Raw genomic sequence first — 17,654 nt, forward strand, 5'->3', positions numbered from 1 at the left:
CCGAAATCTTTGTGGGCCGCTGCTCAGTTAAGCGACATTATCTGCCGCACTCCCGTCATAACTTGTACGCAGGGGATCAGGTGGAATACACCCCTATGCGTTCTGTTCAAAGACCTGGCAGGAAGACCCAGGCTCTGCAGGGAAGGTCCGTTCTCTACAAGAAACCCCAGATGGCAGGTTGCGTTTTAGGGAACAACCCCAGCCAGAACCTGCACTACTTATTCCGGACCTGGCCGCACCACCAACACTACGGGTGGGCCAGGTAAATAATTCAGTGCTGACATTTAACCCCAAGGTGCAGCCCTATGTACTGCCCTGGAAGCAGCCTCAAGCACCTTCTGTGTGTCTACCAGAGCCCCTTCAGCCAGAGGTTTTGAGCCCCTCTGCACCGGCTAGGGATCCTGGCTTGCAGCATGTCACAGCTGCATTCTCCAGGCTGTATGCGCAGCCAACTCCAACAACCACCACCAGAGGTCAGTGGCGCACAACAACTGCTGCGACGATGAGCTACCAGAGGCAGGAGCGCCCCCTTATGCGCTTTAGTAGCTCTAGTAGCGAGGAGGACATGGATGCCCTCCTCTAAAATGTGTCCTCTGTAACAAGGTAATGACATTTGGGAGCCACGTCGTGGACTATTCCTGACGGGTGAGGACCCGTTGGAATTGTGTGTTTTAACGTTTTTATTCCAGGTTGCCCTAGTTTGTCCTCACCCTGATGGTCATGCGTGGTAAGGACTCCCCCCATCAGCATTAAACCCCTCACGTCCAAGTTCATCGTTTTACCCCCTTTCTCAGGTTACTTGATAACCTCATGGAACTTACGTTCTTTTATACAGTACAGACCAAAAGTTTGGACACACCTTCTCATTCAAAGAGTTTTCTTTATTTTCATGACTATGAAAATTGTAGATTCACACTGAAGGCATCAAAACTATGAATTAACACGTGGAATTATATACATAACAAACAAGTGTGAAACAACTGAAAATATGTTATATTCTAGGTTCTTCAAAGTAGCCACCTTTTGCTTTGATTACTGCTTTGCACACTCTTGGCATTCTCTTGATGAGCTTCAAGAGGTAGTCCCCTGAAATGTTTTTCACTTCACAGGTGTGCCCTGTCAGGTTTAATAAGTGGGATTTCTTGCCTTATAAATGGGGTTGGGACCATCAGTTGCGTTGAGGAGAAGTCAGGTGGATACACAGCTGATAGTCCTACTGAATAGACTGTTAGAATTTGTATTATGGCAAGAAAAAAGCAGCTAAGTAAAGAAAAACGAATGGCCATCATTACTTTAAGAAATTAAGGTCAGTCAGCCGAAAAATTGGGAAAACTTTGAAAGTAAGGGCTATTTGACCATGAAGGAGAGTGATGGGGTGCTGCGCCAGATGACCTGGCCTCCACAGTCACCGGACCTGAACCCAATCGAGATGGTTTGGGGTGAGCTGGACCGCAGAGTGAAGGCAAAAGGGCCAACAAGTGCTAAGCATCTCTGGGAACTCCTTCAAGACTGTTGGAAGACCATTTCAGGTGACTACTTCTTGAAGCTCATCAAGAGAATGCCAAGAGTGTGCAAAGCAGTAATCAAAGCAAAAGGTGGCTACTTTGAAGAACCTAGAATATGACATATTTTCAGTTGTTTCACACTTGTTTGTTATGTATATAATTCCACATGTGTTAATTCATAGTTTTGATGCCTTCATAGTCATGAAAATAAAGAAAACTCTTTGAATGAGAAGGTGTGTCCAAACTTTTGGTCTGTACTGTATGCTGCTATTAGACATTTTATACCTCCTTGGATTACAATTAACTTTTACCTGTTTCCAGAGGATTCTACTACTTCAGGCACTTCAAGTCAAAGGACTCAAGTTATTTTGAGCCTACCCTTGCATTAAAAATTTGCACTACTTTTACTAAAAATGTTTACCGCAACATAAAAGCTTGCACCCAAAGAAAAGACTCAAACGATACCTGAGCTCTTTGTGATTTCATACTATGTGATATTTTTGCACTAATTGTACCAGTTACCTGTTATGCAACGTTTAAGATAACATGCCCATTGTGTGTATTCTCTCCTAGGTGCCGCAATGTGACCTTCCTGCACTATTTGTGATGATTGCACTTACCATTGCACTTAACCGAAAATGTAGCAACTTACTCTTGTATGCCTTATTTGACAGCTCTTGTTCTCTCCTTCCTTTATACGGACTGCCTTCATACGGACGCTTAAAACTAATGGCCTACACCCGGTCATATATACCCATAGGTACCCAGGGTAGGACCAAGTGGTTAGTCCTGGCAGGTCCAGTAATTGCACAGGTACCCCCGCTGCTTTGGGAATCGTCAGAAGTCCTAGACTGCTCCTTCCCGCTTGTTTCATGTTCAGGATTGTTCCCATCCTGAGGTGTCTTATTTCCAGGAGATCCATGGGATTATACTACGCTCCTCCTGTGACATTGCCAGAAGTTCATGGAGACGGTAATACCTCCCCTTCTGAGCCTTTTTGCCTAAGGTAAGGCACCTCAAACCTTAGAGCCACAATTTAGCTACCCTTAGTCACCATAGTGATCGCGCTATAAGCCAAATTTCTCAGGCTTTGGTGCAGGAAAGGGAATACAGGATAAAGCCACCCTTTCATTTGCGGGCATTCCATTACATAATGGTGGGATTACAGAGTAAAGACACCCCCATGCTTTCTTTGGTGTTTACAGCGCTTAGAACACTTCAAAGTCGGTCAGTAATGTTTGCTTAGTGCAGTATTTAGGTTCACTGGTTATACCAAGAGAAGGAAACTGTGTGTTGGACACCTTACTCTAGCGGGCAGGAACCTGGGGAAAGCCGTTCTATGTTTGTCTTTGTATGTCTTTATATGTAATTCACGCAGCACTTTGTATTTTATTGGGTACCTCAGAGCTGATTCCTCCTCTCCCTTGAGGACGGCTTAACTCAAAGTAAAGGGGAATGTAACATCCCAGAGTTATGTTACTAAACTCTTTTTCCCCGCTACTATTTGTTGGTAACATGTGCCTTGTGATCTAATGTGATTTTATTTAATATTCCTCACAAATGTGCATTGAAAGCCTTGTTTGAATGTACTTTACTGTAATTTCCATGTACACCAGCAGGTGGCAGCAATGTTTAGCCAGGTCTTAGTTCAGTTTAGCATATCTAGACTGGAATAGTACATTCCAGTTTAGCTCCCCCCTCTTTGAGCAGAGTGGGCTCGCCAATGTCCTGCCTCATGGGGAGGAAAGGAAGTTCAGTTAGTGTGTGCCAGCCACCCCGGCTAGGGGAAGGCTGTGCTGGTAGGAGCTCCCAGTTCTAGGGATCCCAACCCAGGATCGAGTCTCGGCTGAGACCAAAGATCTTCATGCCCAGTCTGAGCCTTCAGCCTCAACTGGTTGACAAGCAAACAGCACCTCCAGAACTCCAGGACGAACCATTCCCTGTGAGCATAACTGTGAGTAACATCCAGAGACCAGGAGAAGCCAAATTCCTCCTCAGCTAGTTAGTCCCATACACAGCAGAAGATAGACAGAGCAGAAGATAGATTCCTGCCATATTCTCCAGGCACATGATAGATGCAGAAGAGATATTGATCCCTGCCATACATTGCCAATACCTGCTGGGACCAGAGACTATTGCTGTAACTCATATGGATTAATGCTGCCTCCAGTAAAGACAAGTTGAATTATATCCCAAGTCTGGATCTCATTTACTGCTATTAAAACCCTCAATCACTCCTACTAGCAACACACTCATTTATTGCAAGTGAGCCAGGATCCAGGAGTCCAGCCGTACCAAGGTAGGAGACACCGTTGACACTATACCTACTACTACACAGAGACATTACCCCACTCTTGCATTCCTAACCTGGTAGGTGAGTTGCAACACCTTAAAGGGCCCTAAGACTGTACCCTGCGCAGGCTGCAATTGGCGTCACGAACAAAAAACATAGACTATTATACTTATATCCGGACCCACTGCATATTTTGGCCGTACCACGGTCCGGCTTATTGCACATGCGCAGTGTCAGCCGGTGATCAGCTAACTCTGCTGTGAAATTTCCCTACCCCGTCGTTGTGCGCCTGCGCGGCGCGGCACACCTCCTCACGTCATGTCCGGTGCGGCCGGAAGTGACGAGGGTAGGGAAATCTCACGAGGTAGGGAAATATAACGGAACACCGGCTCTCTCCTCCCCAGGGAGAGAGTGGGTTCTCAGGCATGAGCGAGGGAAGCAAGCCCCAGGATCCTGTTTCTAGTGGCAGGCCATCGGGGGACAGGAGGAGCCAGCGTTTGGCCTGTATGGAGGACTCAGGGGTAAGAAGATCTGGCAGGAGTCGCAGCAATGTGGCTTCTGTCTCCCCTGAGACAGTAGGAAGAGCCACAAGGCTGGATCCACTAAGGACGACCTGAATGCCAGCTCAGGTGAGAGTGGCCCTTCCGGGGGAAAAGTGAAAGCCGAGTGTTCACTGAGGTGAAGCAGATCTTGAGGAGGAAGGCTGGGGCGTACTGAGGGCCCGGGAGTCCATTTCCACCTAAGGCTCCCGGGTCATGAGCCACCTCTGTGAATATGAAGACACAAGTGAGACCCTGAGGAGGTTCCGGGAGGAGCTGCACGGCTTGAGGGCTTATGCTGAAGTGGCCCCCAAGAGGAAGAAGCAGGGGCTGCAGAACCAAATAAAGCAGCTTCAAGCTGAGATTGGCGAGTTGGAGGAAAGAAGAACTGTACTCAGAGAGAAAAGTGGCCCGTTTAAGGAGAAACTCCTAAACGAAGATCGTTTTCAGAAGATGGCAGAGGAGAAGGAGTGAAGGCAGATGGGGCTGCAGCCTGATAGCCAGGTGGAGAAGGACCAAGCAGTCAAGCAGGATCATGATGGTGACCAGCAAGATCCACCTGGCAGCCTGCAGGAGCAGCAGCAGGAGGTTCCGTATAGTGGGCCCCCTGCATGCCAAGCAGCAATGTCACCCAGCTGCGGCTCTGGTGGCTCGGGGGATGAGTGTGAGACCTATAGCCCAGGAGGGGCCCTCATGAAGGAGCTCCTGGAGTCCCCAGTGCATTTCTAGGACTTGTGCTTTGGTGTTGAGCTGCCACAGGAGACGCCTGGGGAAGGAAAAAATAAAAAAGCTAAGAAGACCAAGCTCCAGGAGCAGGTAAGATTTGTATTCACACCTCTCCCTGGGAACCCCAGGTCGTCCGCAGGGCCAGCTCACTGTATTAGCCCCTCTTCTCAGCCCAGCCCGTGTCCTGCAGTGGACTCGGTGCAGGAGAGAGGGGAGAGTGAGGTATCCAATATGGTGGTGAGCTCTGTCTCTGTTTGCAGTAACAGGGATAGAGCTGGTGCGGCACTGGCTGAAAATCCGGACAGGAAGGTTACCACGGGGGATAAGAGAAAAGGCTCTGGCACTGGAATTTGCTCCCTGATGGGGGAAGGGGGGGGGGGGGGGTAACGGCTCCACGCCAGAGTTGGCTGCGAGAGCTCCGGTGGCTCCGACCGCTGATGATGCTGTTTCCTCACGGCAGCAGAGGCTTGAAGGAGCTGCCGGGGCTTTGACGGTTCCACCTCCCAATAAAGGACTAGAACTGGGACTAAAACCTTTGTTTTGTATTGGTGCTGCTGGTCCAGATGAGCGGCGCCATGAAAGAACAGATCAGCAGCGTCTGGGTTCAGATCAGCGGCGCCCAAAAGTTGTGAAGAATAGTACTGATTAAGCGGAGAGCAATGATAAAAGTGGCGTTGGGGCTGCTTCTAAACAGGGTAAGCATGCTGACTGGCCCCTACACAAGGGGCTGGCGGCCTGTCTATTGGAGGCAGCTCTGGCCCCAGGGCCCAGTGATGCTGAGGTATCAAAGCTTACACCAAAACACACCGGTTCAGCCAGTATGAGTGAGGGAATGAGTGGGGGGGGGGGATGTTTTTGTTAATAAAAATGTGTCTCGGGATTCGGATGGTGGAGTGAGTGGTGGTAGGAAGGAAGGGTGGGCACAGCATCCGTTATAAGTGAGGCTGGTTTGGTGATGGAGGATATGGAAGTTGGTGGTGGAGGGTCTTTGGTAAGTGGGCAGGATGTGGGACTTGGTCCTGTTGCCGCTCCGGCTGTGGCAGATCCTGTGCGCAGCTATGCTAATGTCGCAGCCAGGGGAAATAGGGGACCCTCCTTGTCCTCTGGCTCTGGGGATGGCGTTTTGCAGCAGCGTCTTCTGGAAGCTCTAAAGAGAGGGGAGAGAACAATCAATGTATAGGGTAGGGAGGTTGATCTATCCTTCTGGATAGAGAGGCATGGCCTCTCAGCCTTCCGAGAGGAAAGGAGCAGGGAGACCACATGGTCACTCCCGACAGCTAGGCAAGGTAGTCTCCGTAGGAATGTGGTCTGTCTGAAATAGAGGGGCAGTGATACATGTCCTTCAAGATCAGAAGTAGTTGAGCTCCTGCTAAAGATGGGCTTCAAGGCGACTGACATCTACGCCTTGATACATCCCTATGGGGCCCCCGATTTCGATGTCAGCTTTGTTCGGCCGGAGGGGCTTGAGCTCTTCTGGTCTAACTATGAGGTGGCAAAGTGGCAAAGAACGAGCCCAGCTGGCAAGACTTTGCCGTCCAGGCAGTGTCTCATCAGAACAATGTCAAGAAGGTGACCGCTTTAACCCGTAACAAGTCACCCTTGTGTATTGACATCATGACGTGGTTTGGCCGATATGGCGAGGTGGTGGAGGTTCCCAAGAAGAACAGGGATGAATATGGCATCTGGTCTGGGGCCCCGGACGTTTATGGATGGTAAAACTTAAGCTTTCAGGAAACACGGTTACCCACATACCATCTGCAACCTTCCTTGGAAGGGATCGCATCCAGATTTTCTACCAGGGTCAGCCGAAGCTCTGTCACAGATGCGGCAGCCCCACACACTTAAGTGCTAACTACACTGTACAGAAGTGCGCGCTGTGGGAGATAGGTAATCTCGCTGCATCATGTGCAGAGATTAGGTGTCACTTGTGTGGTGACTTAGGTCACCCATTTAGTCGCTGCCCTCATTTCTTTTGCCAATACGGTCAATACCCCAGCGGGAGAAAGCCGTGAGGTCAATTCTACTGGGGGGAGAGGCTGGCAGATTTGAAGAAACAGAGGGGCCAGGGAGAAAAAGCGAACAAAAGACGCCTGCCCAACTGAGGCGTCAGGAAAAACGCCAAAGGGAGAGGGAGACAGGCAACTGGGGGAACAAAAGTATGGACGGGAAAAGTGGGGGATGGCAAGAGAAAAAGCAAGGTAAAAAACATATAGGGAAAAAGGGAGATTTAAGGTCTTCTCCCACCCGTCAGATGCCAAAGGAAGGTACAACCAACCCCCCTCTGATTAGTCTCTCAAACCGGTTACAAGCCATCGGTGACACCTCCCCCTCTTTGGGGGAGGGATCCAAGGGAGAGGTTCCGGGAGTTGCGGTAACACTGGGGCCTGCGGGGGATGCCGAGCCTCCTTCTCCTGGGGAAAATATGTCCTCAGGGGTGGAGGCTGGCCTGGAGTCAGAGCACAAGGACGGAGGTGAGATGGACACATCTGTTTCTTTGAAAGGGGGTAAGCTATCATCTGATGGAAAGAATGGCATGGGCAGTGGGAAAAAGAAAGCCATCTAATTCAATCACCCAGGATGGCGGCACCCACTCCGTTGACGCTGGCGTCCATTAATGTAGCCAGCATTAAGTCAGATACGGCTAGATTTGCGGCCTTTGATTTTTTTAGCCGGGTTGAAGCTGACATTTTATTTTTGTAGGAGACCAGGCTGCCAGATTTGGCGGCCGTATTTAAAGCTAAAAGGGAGTGGAGGAGCGGAGCCTCCTACTGGTCTCTTGTGGCCAAGCCGTATAGCGGGGTGGCGGTCCTTTTTACCGCACTGGTAGAATGCCGACGGGTTATTCAATTAGAAATGGGGAGGTGTCTGATCTTGGATGTCCTCATGAAGGGAAAAGAACTTTGTATATTTAAAATCTATAGTCCCCAGTCCATATGGGACCGGAAGTGTCTCTTTATGAGGATCAAGCCCTATCTTTTTGCAAGTCGGCAGGTGGTCTTTGGAGGGAACTTCAATACTGTCACGAGGTCCCAGGATAGGGGAGGTTCCAGGGATAGCTGACTTATGACAGCTTCGCGCTCTATAGTATAGCTAGTGAGGCTCGCCTGGTGGATGTCCACATCCGACACACCCTAGGCCACCCGGGGTTCACCTATCATAGGGGTAGTTGTATTTTATTTAAAGGAGGAAGCCGTCTCTTCAGCCGTGTCTGCTGTGGAGGTGGAGTTCCCCGACCACTGTCTGATTTTGTTTTCTCTGAATGTCACAGAGACCCCCTGGATGGGAAGAGGCTACTAGAGGCTCAATTAATCTCTCTTGGAAGAAGCGGAAGCGAAAATAAGACAGTACTTTGAGGATTTCGTTCAGAGCCAGGTACCATTGCTGGATCTCTGCAGCAGTAAGTCTGAGTGGTGGGAGATGTTCAAGGAAAGGATAGGGAGATTCTTCCGCCAGCTCTCGAGCCTCAGGAGTCTGAGTAGGTACCACCTGTATCAGGGCCTGAGGAGGAAACTCGAACATCTTGTATCGACTGGGGGTAGCCGTGAGGAGATCTCCAGAGTGAAGTCTTTGCTTATGAGGTGTCAGTACGATAGACACGCATCTTTGGTTTTTGAGAAACTGCAGGATGTCAGTGAGTAGTAAGATTGTGTCAGGACTGATTGATAGTACAGTGTCACGGTGGGGAGTGGGGGAAACTCCCCACCGTACGATAAATGGGTATGTAGGGAAGCAGCTAGGCCAGGATGCCGGATTCAGGGAGCAGGTCACCTCCCAAAGCGTCCCTAATCCTCGCCCTAACTCCTCACCGTATGAGCGGACCTAGATGATAGGATGGCTCATACCCAGGATACCTAGGACCCTGAGTCGCCCTGATAATCCCTCACAGGGGAGAGATAACCTGTTCGGCCCAAGACATAGAAGAACAGGAGTCTCAACCGGCCTAGTAGCAAGAAGAGGAAGCCAAGTGGAATGGCAGGTAAGTATCCAGTGGCAGGGATAACCACTGAACCAAGAACCAAGGAAGGCATGGTAAGTTACCTGCCGCAGCTGCTGGACGACACAACAGAAGACCACACCAAGGTAAACTGGAACCCATACAAACTCACTGCGATCCAAATACCAAACGGATGCAGTACGTACTGACACACAGGAACCACACTCCAGCAACAACTCACAGACTTGACATATGGTTCACCCCTCCGGGAAACCATGAGACCCCCTTCCGGAGGCCACAACAGACAAACAGGGGAACATCTAGCATCTATGCCGGACAGAATACACCAAACACTGACCAGACACGGAACAACAACTAGACGTACAACAACCCCAGAACACACACCCAAGGCCGGATTAAGAGCATCATGGGCCTGGTAATGAAGAAAATGAAAACGCAACGCAGAGCAATTTTTTATAACACAAATAAAGTGCATCTGTCCTATGTTTTATGCATATGAAATCACCAGCATAGCTGAATAGATGTTGATGTCTCGATACCTTGCATACCTTTATAGAATCTGTTCTTTAGCCTTTACTTAGCTTAAAAAAATATATAATGTTTTAAGTAAAACACTTATGGGGGCCCAGAGAGTCAAAAGAGGTGTGGTAGGGGGTCATCCATGCCCTCTAGACCGTAACACCTCACCCATGTGAAGTCACGCCCGCTCCTTAGGTTGACACCAACGGCTAACTTGACAGCGACGTGTTGAGATCCTGCGCATGTGCCATGAATGGGTGAGCGGGGATTGCGGTACACAAATGTGGAGTCTGTAGGAACCTGAGACTGTGCATGCACCGCAATCCCAATTCACAACGCATTCGGGATGTGTGTGTGTCAAAGAAGGTGCAGGCATGAACTCACAAGTGTTGCAGCCCAGGAGGACAGCGCACCCCCAGCCACACCTGTTATACACTGGGCCCCCATAAAGTTTTTTTATTTTTATTTTTTGTTTAGTGACATAAAGGCAAGAACAACATCTATAAAGGTATGCAAAGTATCCATACACTAACCTCTTTTTGGCTGTGCCGGCGGTTTCATGTGCGTTTTCATATGTCGTATGCACTTTGAACAATTTGAATTACCATTAAAGTGCCATAACAGGAACATATAGAAAATATTTCTTTTTTTGGGAACAATAGAAAACTGGTCAATTAAATAAAGCCATAATAAATACAACATTCACAACAACCATTTCTTATAAATATAACAAACCATATAAATAAAATTAAATATAAATGTAAGATACGTGGCTCATATAGATATGTTCTTTAAAGTATTACCCGAAGCATCATAATCACATAGGCCTGCTGTTATGGTGTTGAGAGTAACTTAAACACACAGGGCCAGATTTATCATTAGCTCAAGTCAGAACAATGGAGTGAAAAAGTCGAAAATTTTTGTGCATTCGCTTAAACTGCGCAAAAATTTGCGACTTTTTTCTGCTCTGCACTATGCTCGCCAGTTTTCTGAAAGTGGGCGTGTTTTCTTATGTAAATGAATCTCTAGACAGACACTCTATTTAAAAAGTCGCAAAAAAAAATGCGCAATTTCACTCCAGTGAGGACCATGCTTATCTTATGCGACTTTTTAATAGAACATGCGACTTTTTCGTAAAGACGTGCGACTTTTGTAAAGCTGCTTACTGACGGATGAACTGCTACTGTCAAACCACATTTATTACAGTCTTAGGGTCCATTCACACGTCCGCAATTTCGTTGCAGACCCATTCATTTGCAGACCCATTCATTTCTATGGGGCAGCACGATGTGCTTCCCGGATCCGGAATTGCGGATCCGCACTTCCGGGTCCGCAATTCCGATGCCGAAAAATATAGAACATGTCCTATTCTTGTCCGCAATTGCGGACAAGATTAGGCATTTTCTATTAAGTGCCGGCGATGTGCGGTCCGCAAAATGCCCGATGTCCGCAAAACACACACGGACGTGTGAATGGACCCTTAAAGGGCCGATCATAAATCTGACTTGGCTAAAACTGACTTTAGCCATATGTGAAAGTGGAGTGAGCTGTCAGAGGAATGATAAATCTGGCCCACAGTGTTATTCACCGAACTCTAACTGAGTTTTAATCTAAATAAATTAAACTGGCAGAAGAAAATTAAACTACACATTCGCTTTTTGTGCTTTTTTGCTTGCAAATTCTTCAATTGTAGAATCAAGATAAGGCCTCCTGCACACGGCCGTTTTTTTTCCCGTTTACTGGCCGTTTTTTGCATTCCGTATATGGTCCGTATACGGAACCATTCATTTCAATGGTTCCGCAAAAAAAACGTATGCATTCCGTTTTCGTTCCGTTTTTTGCTGAACCATCTATTGAAAATGTTATGCCCAGCCCAATTTTATCTATGTAATTACTGTATACTGTATATGCCATACGGAAAAACGGAACGGAAAAACGGAAACAAAAAACGGAACAATGGATCCGTGAAAAACGGACTGCAAAACACTGAAAAAGCCATACGGTCGTGTGCAATAGGCCTAACAGAGAGAGTGCATGTAAACGCTCCTGACCCATTGTAGATCTTTGTTCATTTTTCACACGTTTTAATGCTGGAAATGAACGCTCACCACTGCAGTGAGGCCTCATGCACACGACCGTTGTGTGCATCCGCGGCCGTTGTTCCGTTTTCCGTTTTTCTTCGCGGACCCATTGACTTTCAATGGGTCCGTGGAAAAATCGGAAAATGCACCGTTTGGCTTCCGCGTCCGTGATCCGTTTTTCCAGTCCGTGAAAAAAATATGACCTGTTCTATTTTTTTCACGGACAACGGTTCACGGACCCATTCAAGTCAATGGGTCAGTGAAAAATCACGGATGCACACAAGATAGTCATCCGTGATCCGTGTCCGTGATCCGTGTCCGTTTTTCCTATCATTTTCAATGCAAACTTGACTTAGTTTTTTTTTTCACTTTTCATGTCCATGGATCCTCCAAAAACCAAGGAAGACCCACGGAAGAAAAAACGGTCACAGATCACGGAACAACGGAAATCCGTTTTGCGGACCGCAAAAAAAAAAAACGGTCGTGTGCATGAGGCCTTACTGACCATTAAACACAAATACGTGCGAAGGATCACATATGTGTTTGGAAATGCACCAACTAGGGATTGTGTGATCAGAAACTTGTACATTTGTATTTCATGACTCTCATGAATGTCTTTATTCGTAGGGGAAGACTGGTAAATTTTGAAAACAGAGGCAAACTGTACAACTTCTTCCGCAAACAGGGGGTCAAGATCTTCAGGATGTGTTGTTACTAGTGTTCTGGCTTTGGAGCGTAGATTATCTGTTGCATATTTCTGACAGAAAGCCTAATCTTTCTTCATTGTCTGTGCCTCAGTGATTCAGTCAGTTGGTCAATTCTAAGATAAAAGGTGTGCACTTCTCAGACGGTGTCATATCAGCATCTTCTGCATCGCCGTAGTCCCACCTCCTATTTCTTTCCATTTTTCGTCCACGTTGTAGTCGGTGCTCCTCACAGCCTGCAAGGTTTTTCCCTGTTGTTCAAATTCAGAGACTCTAGAACGAAGAGACTGCACACAAGCCTTTAGAGAATTCAGCAGGCCTGTTCATGTAGGTAAATCTAATTTAGCATTTTGTAGACACAGACTGGTTCTGTGAAACCTGGGTAAAATAACGGACCATATTTCGACCATTATTCCAGTTTCAAGGTGATCCACAACAATGCTTAGGCCTTTGGCTTGTAAACAGATCTCTCCTTTTGTGGATTCATCATTAAGAATATTGGTAAGGACATCTTTAAAGGGATTCTGTCATGAGATTTTAGCCCTATAAGCTATACATATGCCCATGTCCGTACTAATAACATGAATCCTAAACTGGCCTTATTAAACCTGCTTGTGGCTCTATTAGCCCAAAAAACAGGTTTTTATAACTGGTCAATCGCCTACCTAAGGTGCCCAAGGGGATGTCGGTTAATACAGGGTGCCCCCCGCCTCCTTCCCAGTCTTAATCGCCGCCCTTCCTGTCTACAGTGCCGCCTTCCTCACCTCAGCGCCGCCTCCGCAATCCTCCCGTCCCTCTGCCAGATCCGGCGCCTGCGCACTATGCTCAGCCTGATGCACCGCGGACTCCTGGCAGCGGCTTCGTTGAGCGAAGTGCGCATGCGCATCAGGCCGGGCGCATGCGCACTTCGCTCAACGAACCTGCTGCCATGAGTCCGCGGCGCATCAGGCTGAGCATAGTGCCCAGGCGCAGGATCTGGCAGAGGGCCGGCCGGATCTGGCGGAGGCGGCTCTGAGGTGAGGAAGGCGGCACTGTAGACAGGGAGGGTGGCGATTAAGACTGGGAAGGAGGTGCTGGGCAAAATTAAAGAAAGAAACTGCAACTGGACAGCTGCTTACAGCATTTTGTCCTACAAGGTTTAGCGAATGTACACAACAAGAAATGTACTCAGCCAGTGGATTTTTTTTTCACGAATTAAGGCCTGCATTCCAGTATATTTACCACTCATATTAGATGCATTATCATATGACTGACCCCTGCAGTCTTTGATGGAAATTCTGTTTTCTTCCAAAATTTTTAGAATTGTGTTTGCTAGCACCATAGCAATATTGGGACAAATTTTGTGAAACGCTCCACTGGACCATTAGCTAGTACATAGCGAAATATTATGGTCAGTTGATCAGAATGAGCAATGTCAGGGGTGGAATCTACAGAAATTGAATAATATTTGGCTTGCTTAATTTCGTTTGTGATCTGCTGTAGCACTTGCTGACCAATCAATTCAATAAACTCATCACATATTGTTGATGACAGCTATGATATGTGACCTCTTCCCTTGTTGCCAGGCTTCTGAATATGTTCTGCTAGAAATGGATCATATTCAGCTGACAGCTTAAGACAACTCAAATAATTTCCATTGTGTACTGATCCAATAATTTCATCATTTCCTCGAAATGGAAGACCTCGTGATGAAAGTAATTTTATAACGCTCAGAATACGTCGAAGTATTTCGTGCCAATATTTTTTCTGATTCTCAAACTATTTAACAAGCCCTTTGTCTATGCGTTAGCCAGAAGTTTTTCTTATGATAAGGTTTTCAATTGCTTTTCCATGGGAAGCACTACTTTCATGCCTGCTTAAAGGGAATCTGTCACCTAGTTTTAGCCAATAGAGCTGCGGACATGCACGGATAGATCTCCGCTAGCATGTCCGCAATATACCTGTCCCAGATCTCTGAGTGGTTTTATTTCATTTAAAAAATTATTTTATTGATATGTAAATTAGCCAAGTAAGGTGCCCAAGGCGTGGTTACTTACAGTTAAGGGGGCTTCTGTTTGTTTAATAATAATCCCTACACTGCGATCTCTGCATACATAAGTAAAATAATAATTTTCGTTCAGTAGAATTTGATAAAACGCCATTTTTATAATATGTAAATTACCTTGCTACCAGCAAGTAGGGCGGCTACTTGCTGGTAGCAGCCGCATCCCCCGATCCTAATGACGCCCCCTCCGCATTGTGATTGACAGGGCCAGGGAACGGAATAGTTCTCTGCTGGCCCTGCCTGTTTTCATTCAATATCTGGCGCCTGCGCCGCAGCCGTACCTCTCTTCAATCTGCGCAGGCGCACTGAGAGGCCGCTCCATCCTCAATGCGCCTGCGCTGATGACGTCACATCTACACCCGGCGCCGGCGCATTGAGGAGCGAGCGGCTGAGTGAGTGGCCGCCTCTCAGTGCGCCTGCGCAGATTGAAGATAGGTACGGCCGCGGCGCAGGCGCCAGATATTGAATGAAAACAGTACGCCCTACTTGCTGGTAGCAAGGTAATTTACATATTATAAAAATAGCGTTTTTATCAAATTCTACTGAACGAAAATTATTATTTTACTTATGTATGCCGAGATCGCAGTGTAGGGATTATTATTAAACAAAAAAAAAAAAAAACGGTTTAGTGGGCTGACAGAAGCCCTTTAAGGAGCCCAGCACCGCCTGCATCCAGGAATCTCTTCCTTGCTCACAAAGTTACAGTGCCGTAATCTTGCGATGCAGGCGGTGCTGGGCTCCTTCACAGGGGGCGTGCTGGGCTCCTTCCGTGCATATCCGCAGTTTTAAAGGGTAAAACTACGTGACAGATTCCCTATAAATCTCTTGTGGCGTGTCGCCAATCTGAATAACCAGTTGAAGCCAAATGCGTTGTCTCGTCTTTTAAAAACAGTTTGCAAAGAGCGCAATTTTTTTTGCCAGTTTTCGGGGAATAACACAGCCAGTCACGCTTAACTTTTTCTCCATTCATCGTTTCTCGGAAAAACAAAGACTTTGTAGAGTGTCTTGTATAAGTTTCACCTGGACATATCTTTTCTAAAGCTCTAAAATTACTGTCCATATGTTGACAGTTGGCAACCCCTTTTTGACAAAAATATTCCCACAAGGAATCACAAATTTTCCAATCTCCAATATCATTTGGAAAAATTTCCTCTTGCTGTTCTGTGACAAACTCAGTGGATCCACTTGTTCCTGCACAAGTTTCGCTTGAAATAGACACATGTGTAGCAACCAAACTGGATGTACTGACATCGATTGCACTGGTTGAACTTGAAGCACTTGGAGTGAAAGCATGTACGTCACTTGGAGTGGAAGCATGTACATCACTTGGAGTGGAAGCATGCACATCACTTGGAGTGGAAGCATGCATGTCACTTGGAGTGGAAGCATGTACATCACTTGGAGCACTTGGAGTGAAAGCATGTACATCACTTGGAGTGGAAGCATGTAGGTCACTTGGAGTGGAAGCATGTACATCACTTGGAGTGGAAGCATGTACGTCACTTGGAGTGGAAGCATGTACATCACTTGGAGTGGAAGCACGTACGTCACTTGGAGTGGAAGCATGTACGTCACTTGGAGTGGAAGCATGCACATCACTTGGAGTGGAAGCATGCACGTCATTTGGAGTGGAAGCATGCACGTCCCTTTGAGTGGAAGCATGCATGTCACTTGGAGTGGAAGCATGTACATCACTTGGAGCACTTGGAGTGGAAGCATGTACGTCACCTGGAGCACTTGAAGTGGAAGCATTTACATCACTTGGAGTGGAAGCATGCACGTCACTTGGAGAGGAAGCATGCACGTCACTTGAAGTGGAAGCATGTACGTTACTTGGAGTGGAAGCATGCACGTCACTTGGAGTGGAAGCATGCACGTCACTTGGAGTGGAAGCATGCACGTCACTTGGAGTGGAAGCATGCACGTCACTTGGAGTGGAAGCATGTATGTCACCTGGAGCACTTGAAGTGGAAGCATGTATGTCACTTGGAGTGGAAGCATGTAGGTCACTTGGAGTGGGAGCATGTAGGTCACTTGGAGTGGGAGCATGGATGTCACTTGGAGAGGAAGCATGCACGTCACTTGGAGAGGAAGCATGCACGTCACTTGGAGTGGAAGCATGCACGTCACTTGGAGTGGAAGCATGTACGTCACCTGGAGCACTTGAAGTGGAAGCATGTATGTCACTTGGAGTGGAAGCATGCACGTCACTTGTAATGGAAACATGCACGTCACTTAGAGTGGAAGCATGCACATCACTTAGAGTGGAAGCATGCACGTCTCTTGGAGTGGAAGCATGTCACTGTTACTTGGAGTGGAAGCATGTACGTCACTTGGAGTGAAGCATGCACGTCACTTGGAGTGAAGCATGTATGTCACTGAGCACTTGAAGTGGAAGCATGTATGTCACCTGGAGCACTTGAAGTGGAAGCATGTAGGTCACTTGGAGTGGAAGCATGTAGGTCACTTGGAGTGGAAGCATGCACGTCACTTGGAGTGGAAGCATGTACGTCACCTGGAGCACTTGAAGTGGAAGCATGTATGTCACTTGGAGTGGAAGCATGTAGGTTACTTGGAGTGGAAGCATGTATGTCACTTGGAGTGGAAGCATGCACATCACTTGGAGTGGAAGCATGTAGGTTACTTGGAGAGGAAGCATGCATGTCACTTGGAGTGGAAGCATTTACGTCACTTGGAGTGGAAGCATGTGCGTCACCTGGAGCACTTGAAGTGGAAGCATGTACGTCACTTGGAGTGGAAGCATGCACATCACTTAGAGTGGAAGCATGCACATCACTTAGAGTGGAAGCATGCACGTCTCTTGGAGTGGAAGCATGCACGTCACTTGGAGTGGAAGCATGTAGGTCACTTAGAGTGGAAGCATGCACATCACTTAGAGTGGAAGCATGCACGTCTCTTGGAGTGGAAGCATGTACGTCACTTAGAGTGGAAGCATGCACATCACTTAGAGTGGAAGCATGCACGTCTCTTGGCGTGGAAGCATGCACGTCACTTAGAGTGGAAGCATGCACATCACTTAGAGTGGAAGCATGTACGTCACTTGGAGTGGAAGCATGCACGTCACTTGGAGTGGAAGCATGCATGTCACTTGGAGTGGAAGCATGTACGTCACTTGGAGTGGAAGCATGCACGTCACTTGGAGTGGAAGCATGCATGTCACTTGGAGTGGAAGCATGTATGTCACCTGGAGCACTTGAAGTGGAAGCATGTATGTCACTTGGAGTGGAAGCATGTAGGTCACTTGGAGTGGAAGCATGCACGTCACTT

Source organism: Bufo bufo, chromosome 6 (assembly GCF_905171765.1).
Source record: "Bufo bufo chromosome 6, aBufBuf1.1, whole genome shotgun sequence".
In the NCBI taxonomy this organism is placed as follows: Eukaryota; Metazoa; Chordata; class Amphibia; order Anura; family Bufonidae; genus Bufo; species Bufo bufo.